Below are 8,472 nucleotides of genomic sequence, written 5' to 3' on the forward strand. Positions count from 1 at the left end.
TCCGGCTACGTGGCTGATGTGAACTACGAGGGCGAGGCTCGTTTCCCCGACTCGTATGAGTCTGCTTCCTTCGAGTCTGCTTCCTTCGAGTCCCGGGAGTACAGGCCACCAAGGCCAGTCTACACCTACGGCTCCAACGAGTCCAAGTAAACATCCCTTTGGAATCTTGACCACTGTTAACTGACATGGACCATTTGTAAATTATATACTTATTTATTTATTAAGACGATCAAGTGAAAAAAAGAATATTTTTTACTTCCTGGTATGTTTTATAACAACAGAAAATCAAGAAATATTTTTCCCTATTTAGGTATAGTAAAGCTTACAATGCATAAATTTCACACAGACTTATACACACTTACGCACCCGCACATGTATACATATACATACATACACACAAACACACACACACACACACACACACACACACACACACACACACACACACACACATATATATATATTATATAATAATATATATATATATATATATATATATATATATATATATTTGGAAAATATACTCACAAAATCCTAAAAGTATATATATGTGTGTGTGATTTAATTGCGAGTGCGCGCGCGCGCGTGTGTGTGTGTGTCTGTGTGTGCATGTGTGTATATATATATATATGAATATTTATAGATATATATACATATATGTATATATATAAATATAAATATGCATATATGTCTACACAAAACACACACATACACAAACACGCACACACATACACACACACACACACACACACACACACAACACACACACACACACACATTAAAATAATAATATATATTATATATATAATAAATATATATAATATTTAATATATATGTATTATAAATTTTTGTATGATGCATATATATAAAATATATAATTATATATATATATATTTTATATATATATATATATATATATATATATATATATATATACATATACACATCTATGTTTAGTTATATATATATATATATATATATATATATATATATATATATTTATATATATATATATATATATATATTTATATATAACATATGCATGTATGGATGTATATATATATATATATATATATATATATATTATAATATATATATATATATATATATATATATATATATATGATTATGTAAATATATCGATGTATTTGTGTGTAAATTTATGTATATATAGATAAATATATATGTTTATACATAAGTATATATATGTGTAATATGTGTATATATCTTGTGTATAAAAATATGCAAATATATACACATCTTTGTATATATAAATATAAATAAGAAATATAATAAATATATATATATATATATATATATATATAACACACACACACACACACACACATACACACACAGACATACACCCACACACACACACACACACACACACACACACACATACACACACACACGCACACATAGTACACTGCAGCCACTCGGAAGAAGTTAATGTGAGCGAGCGAGAGGGAGAGGGAGAAAGAGCGCGAGAGAGAGAGGGATGTTGTGACAGAGAGAGAGAACAGACATACGTCCACACAGACATATTTCTGTGAGTGCCTTAACCCAGCAGCCTAAATTTAGCGAAGCAAGGTCTCTTTGCTTGTCAACCATTACTCAATCAGTCTGGAACGATCAGTAGGCCTATTTTTAGAGTCAAGGTATCATTATGCTTAAAAATTTTGCAAAACTTGGTGGGTCAAGTTTCCGCTTGTGATGAATGGCTAGGTGGAGCTATCATAACTCTACTGCATTCAGGCCTAGAAAAGCAAAAAATACTGGCAGCTGTGGGATACTCCAAGAAGCCATACATATTTTAAAAAAATGTAAAGCAGTTAATTGCGGTAAATAAACAGACGAATAAAAAGGAATCATAATAACAATAAATATGATGATGTTATCATCTCATTAGTATAAGATAAAAAATTAAAAAAATAATATTTATTAAATTAAAAATAATTAATTAATTATATATATATATATATATTATTATATATTATAAATAATATATAATATTTTATAAATTATATATTATTTTTTTTTTTTTTTTTTTTTTCTTTCTTTTTTTTTTTTTTTCTTTTCTTCTTCTTTTTTCCTTCTTTTCTTTTTTTTTTCCTTCGTTTTTTTTTTTTTTTTAATTGGTGCGCTAAAAGGGTGACGTCATTGTTACTGACATCATGCGTTTTTTTTTTCTTTTTTTTTGTAAGTAACAGTTACCCAAGAAGAATTTAAATTGTTGCCCTTCCTATTTCCGTCTCCGAATGATATTTTTATAATATATATATATAATAATATATATAATATTATATATATATATATATATAATTATATAAATATATTTTTAAAAATATATAAATGTTAAAAAAAAAAAAAAAAAAAAAAAAAAAAACAAAAAAAAAAAAAAAAATAATATTATATATAATATATTTTATAATATATTATATATAATAATATATCTTTTTCTTCCACCCAAAAAACCCTGTTTTTTTTGTTTCAAATTTATAATAAATAAAAATATCTTTTCCCTTTTTTATTTTTTTTTTTATTTAATATAAAATTTTTTAAATATATTATAAAATTTTTTTTTTTTTTTTTTTTTTTTTTTTTTTTTATTAATAAATTTTTCAAATGGGGTTTCAAAAATTTTTTTCACCAAAACCGCACCAATGTAGAAAAAAAAAAAACCCCCCCCCCCCCACAAAAAGATTTAAAAAATTTTTTTCCTGAGATCAACACACGGGGGGGAGGGGGGAATTTTAGCCACATGGTGCGTGGAATCTAAACACCGGTTGCTCGAAATTTTGCGTAAAAGAACACGAGACGCTCTTGCCCAAAAAAACCTCTTTACTTTGCATATCAGAGTTTCTTGGGCGTGCTGACCCCGCCCCTTCAGGTCAAAAAACGACCAATTCCAGACATTTTCTGAAAGTCCTGAAACTTTCCAGCCATGTGGCATTTCGACCAAAATTGATACCCGAATGCCATGATAGCTAAGCACAGCAAAGAAGAGAGGGGGGGGAAAAGGGGGGAAAAAATAGAAGAAGAAAAAAGGGGGGGGAAAAGGGAGAAGAGAGAGGAGGGGAAGAGGAAAGAGAGAGAGGAGGGGGGAGAGGGGAAGAAAGAAAAAGAGGGGGAAAGAGAAGGGGGAAGAGGGGGGGGGGGGAAAAGAGAGGAAGGGGAAAGGGGGAAAAGGAAAAAAATAAAAGATAAAAAAAAAAAAAAACCCCCCCTTCAATTTTTTTTTTTACAGAAAAAACAAAAAAAAAAGGGTAACTTTTATAAAATCTTGTCCTTTTTTCCTTTTCCCCCTTCCTTTTTTCTTTCTTTTTTCGTCTTTCTTGTTTTTTTCTTCACACTCCTTAATTCGTCCATTCCTTGCTTCGCCGACCTTTTTAAAAAGTGTCTTTTTAAACGATTCTAGATTTTTTTGGTCTTTATAACTGTATTCGTATTTTACATTTTTCCCATTCCCTTTTTTTTCTTTCTTTTTTAATTTTTTTGCATCCATTTCCTTACGGTTTGCCCTAGTACGTTTTTTTATTTTCTTATGTTCCCTTATATTATTTCCTTTTTTATTTTATTTCATTGTTATTATTATTATTATTATTTTTTATTATTATTATTATTTTCGGGGATTATTATTTTTATTTTTAATTAAATTTTTATATATTTTATTATTATTATAATTATCATATTTTTATTATTACATTATTTTATATTATATTATTGTTATTATTATTATTACATCATTTCATTATTTCTATTATTATTATTATTTTTATTTTTTTATTATTATTATTATTATTTTTATTTATTTTATCATTTTTAATATTTTTTATTATTATCATTATTACTATTATTATTATTATTATTATTATTATTTTTATATCTTATTTTATTATTTCATTATCATTTTATTATTTATAATTATTATATTACTTTTTTTATTATTTAAATTTTTATTATTTTATTATTATTTATTATTTATTAACTGATTTTTCCTCACATTTACACATTTTCTGCATGCCCCCACTAAATTTTTTTTTGTAAACTGCAATCTTTATTCTTCTCTCCCTCCCTCTCTCCCCTCCCCCTACTCTCCCCCCTCTCTCTCTCTCCCCTCTCTCATACCCCCCGCCCCCCTCTCTTATTCTCCCTCTCTCTTCCAACCCTTTCTCCTCCTCCTCTCTCTCCTCCCTCTTCTCTCTCCAAAAAACTCTCTCTCCTCTTCCTTTTTCTCTCTTCCTCTCCCTCTTTTTCACCCGTCTCTCTCTCTCCCTCTCTCTCTCTCCCTTTTTACCTCTTCTCTCTCTCTCCCCCTCTCCCCCTCTATCCTCTCTCTCTCTCTCTCTCTCTCCTCTCTCTTCTTCTCTCTCTCATCTCTTCTCTCTCTCTCCTTCGCATACTCTCCTCTCTCTCTCTTCTCTCTCTCATACTCTCTCTCTCTCTCTCCCCTTTTCTATCTATCTATCTATCTATCTCTCTTTTTTTTTACCCTGTTCTTCCATCTCTCCACCTTCATCCCTCTTCTGCTTTCTCTTTTTCTTCCTCCCTTTTTTCCCTCGATTTTTCCCAGTCTCACACCTCTTCTTCCTTCCTCCACCCTTCTTTCTCTATTTCTTTTTCCCCCAAATTCTTCCTTAACCCCCAATCTTCATCTCCAACCTTCTCTTTTCTTCGTTTTTTCCCTTTCACCCGCTTATTCCTTGCCCCCCCCCCCTCCCTTGCCCAACGCAGGGGAGGGTTTTCCTGCCATAAAAAGGGGATGAACGCCAGACAGACCAATAAGCGCACACTTTGCAAACGACCCCGCCCGCGCCTGGTAGGGGAGGGTAGGGGGCGGGCGAGGTCAGGGTCCTCTTGAGTGAGTGCGTGTGACCAAGAGCAAAGGCAAAAGCACACACCTCCCGGGACTGCGAGGTTTGGGGCGAGGATGAAGGGAAACGTGTTATTGTAGTAGGGATGTTATTGTTATTATTGTTATTGTTATCATTATTATTAATTATTATTAATTTTGTGAGTATACAGTGATAGAAATAAGTGTTAAAAGGGAGAGAAAAGTATGAACAGATGAAAGATAAATACACATGTAAATGAAGGTGAATATCTCACACACCATTTACTCTGCAATGTGACCCTTTAAATACACCTAAAATACACGAAGAAGAAAAAAAAAGAAAAGAAAAACTCCCCTCCTCTAGTAGTGGAGAGAGCGAGTCGGTGGGATGAAACGTCTCAACTACAGCCAGGTGTTGCCCCTCGCCGCGGGGCTTCTCGGCCGGCAGTTTAACGCCCCGATGAATATTTCAGTTCAGCCGCAGTCGGGGTCAGAATAATTACGCTCACCTTCGCTTCCCTCCAACACACATGGGCGTACAGAGCACACACACACACACACACACACACACACACACACACACACACACACACACACACACACACACACACACACACACACACACACACACACACATACACACACACACACACACACACACACACACACACACACACACACACACACATATATATTAATATAATATTATATATAATATTGTATGCATATTGTGTATAATGATATATGCATATATATAAATATATATATATATATATATATATATATATATATATATATATATATATATATATATATATAATATATATAGTATATATATATATATATCACACACAAATATATATATTATATATATATATATATTATTATATATATTATATATATTATTAAAGTAAAGTAAAATTAATTAGTTAAAAGGGGGCAACGCAAAGCTGGACTGGTGGAACTGGTATTTCCTGCAGAAACGTTCCCCCCCCCCCCAAAACCGTTTTGAGCGCTCCCTTTTCCCTTTGGGCGTTTGCATCGCATCCCCCTTTCCCAAATAGGCCTGGGCGGACCTCTCTGCCGGCGGCGTTTCTTTTTTGGTAATTTTTGTTGGTTTGGGGCGTATATTATTTTTAAATAAAAATCGCATGGGTTTATATTTCTTTTTTTCTTGTTTTGTTTTTTTGTGCTTTTTTTTGGTAAAGGGAAATAAATAAAATTTTTGTGCCTGTTTTATGTTTTTACCAAATCTGTGAAACCCAATTTTAAAATTTAATAATTAAAGAAGATTTTAATCCCTTTATTAAAAAAGGCAATAAAAAATGCAAAAAAATAAAGGTCCCTTTAAAATAATGAATGATAAAAAAAATCAAGGAAGACACTTTAAAATTAAAATTAACTTTTAAGATACTAGCAAACCAAATTTAAATGACCTTTTAAATGGAATGAACATGAATGAAACCAAGAAGAAACTAGAAATCCCCAATTGTATTTTAACGCAAGGTTTGTTTTAAGTGGTATTTAGCCCATTCATAAAAAAAAACTTTTTGACTTATCGTCTATAATTTGGCTACCGCTTGGGAAAAAAAGGGTTCGCGGAGCTGCTCTTCCCTAAATTCTCTTAGTGACATCCCACCCGTAACAAGGGGGGGCCTGCCCGGGGAAAATGTGAAATGCCCAATTAGCTTTTTGTTAATAATTTTTTTCCCTTTTTGGGTAACATGTGTTTCCCTTGGTTTGCATTTTTAATGTTTTTTTTCTTAGCCTTTTTGTAACGCATTTTCCCCTTTGGTATTTTTTTTTTTTTTTATTGCAATTAAACGCACGTCTCGTGAAATTTTGGTCATTAAGAAAACCGGGTCATTTAAATTGGTGCAGTGGGTTTTGGCATTTCGGTGATTTTTTGGTTTTAAAAAAACAATAGCCCCTTTTTTTTAATTGAAATTTGACTTTGTTTTTTTGGTTTGGTGACCATTTTATGGTTTTTTGGCTATTCTTTTGTTTACTTTTTTGTACTCCTTTCTTTGTGATTTGAAACGGGTTTTTGCAATTGATCACGCTTTTAAGTACTCCTATCTAGTTAGCTACTTATTTTCCCCTGTTTTTTTTCTTGGTGATTCATTTTTTCAGTGTTAAAATTTTTCGTTGAAAACCCATCAGCCAAAGCGCTGGTGGGGTCTCAAAAAACCCCAGTGGGTGGGGTTACCCCGCCACTATTGCATCCCTATTGGTCACCCTTGGGGAAGGAAAAATTTCGTAATTAGTGACTGACTATTTGTTAAAACCCCCAATGTCTGAGGGGCGGAATTTAGAGTTTGGGTTTTCCCCTCTGAGGGAAAGGGATGCCCGCCGTATGACCTGGAGAGCCGAAAATTTAGATTTGGGAGATTTTTTAGGCAGAGAATGAGCGATGCGTTCATGAGAGCCCCAATCAGGAACGTTACCCCTCTTTTTTCGTGTAGGGATTGCAATAAAATTTGTTCCAAAATTCAATAAAAAACCGAACCAGAGTTTTTTTTAAATTTCTTTTTGGAACGTTTTTGTCCCTTTGAGGGTTTGGCCCCAAGATAGTGGGTATTATTTGTAATAGCGCTTTTGGTTCCCAGAGCACAAGGGGTTTCTCAGCTCGGGTTTTGGTTTCCAATCACAAAATTTATTATTTGTAAAAAAAGGCTGTGTTAAATGTTTATAAAAAGGTACCGAGGATTATAGACAAGTTTTTCAAAAATTGTCAAAAGATGGAAAACAAACTTTTGTTAAATTTTTATCCCCCCGAAGAAAACTATTGTTAAAAGGGGGCCCGGGGATTGAATTTGATGACTCGAGTACGAAAAATTATTGGAAAAATTCTTTAAAATCGAAGATAAAAAGAAGGGCATGCCTGAAAGGGTTTTCCTTCACATTGAGGGCCGTTTTCTGCCACATTAGCCGAGGTGGGTTTAAGTGCCCCCGATCATTTCCTCTCACAACCCAACTACTATTGCGATCAAAATAAACCTTTCCTTCCCGAAAAAACCCAGCAATAGTAAGAGGATGGAGTATAGTACCGGGGAGGACTGACCCCCAAGACCCACAGGACTGTAAATGAAAAAGTCGTCAAAAAACAGGTGGTGAGAGTAGGAATATTGCCCCCGGGGCGGTGAGAATTTTTCTTTTTCCCGTTTTGCAAGAAACGGGTTTTCATGAAATTTTTTAATTTTGGCAAATAAGCGTTCTGCCCATAAAAAAAGCTTTTTTCACGAAAATCTATTAATAAAAAAGGGGGTTGCATCTAAATACAGGGGGGAAAAATTTGATCGGGGGCTTTCCCCCTTTTTTCCTTACAGAATCTGAAAATTGGGGACTCCTTCTTTTTAAACCCCTTTTTGTTTAAAAGGTTTATTATGTGATAATCGGCCGTTTCCCCAGTCACTATACAAGGGGGAATCGGTGCAGAAATCTTGGTGCTCAAAGGGCTTTTCCCAAAACCCCTATTTTTACACTGGAGACAGGGAAATTTATCAATGGATTTGGGGGCCAAGAGCATACCCATTTTTTAAAGTTTCCTAAAAATCTGATTTAATTTCCCCGGTTTTGTAAGATTGGGGTTTTGGTTGTGGGAAATCCCAAGTGTGGCATTTCTTTTCTTAGGG

General features: G+C 33.1%; 1 pseudogene across 1 annotated transcript in view; it reads left to right on the plus strand.

The window, feature by feature from the left end:
• Nucleotides 1-234, plus strand: part of LOC119596659 — a 439-nt pseudogene extending 205 nt beyond the window's left edge. Inside the window, exon 1 of the transcript XR_005230774.1 lies at nt 1-234. This exon is cut by the window's left edge and continues 205 nt beyond it. The product of XR_005230774.1 is annotated as a pro-resilin-like (transcript).
• The last annotated feature ends 8,238 nt before the right edge of the window (nt 235-8,472 follow it).

Source organism: Penaeus monodon, chromosome 38, assembly GCF_015228065.2.
Source record: "Penaeus monodon isolate SGIC_2016 chromosome 38, NSTDA_Pmon_1, whole genome shotgun sequence".
NCBI classification, from domain to species: domain Eukaryota; kingdom Metazoa; phylum Arthropoda; class Malacostraca; order Decapoda; family Penaeidae; genus Penaeus; species Penaeus monodon.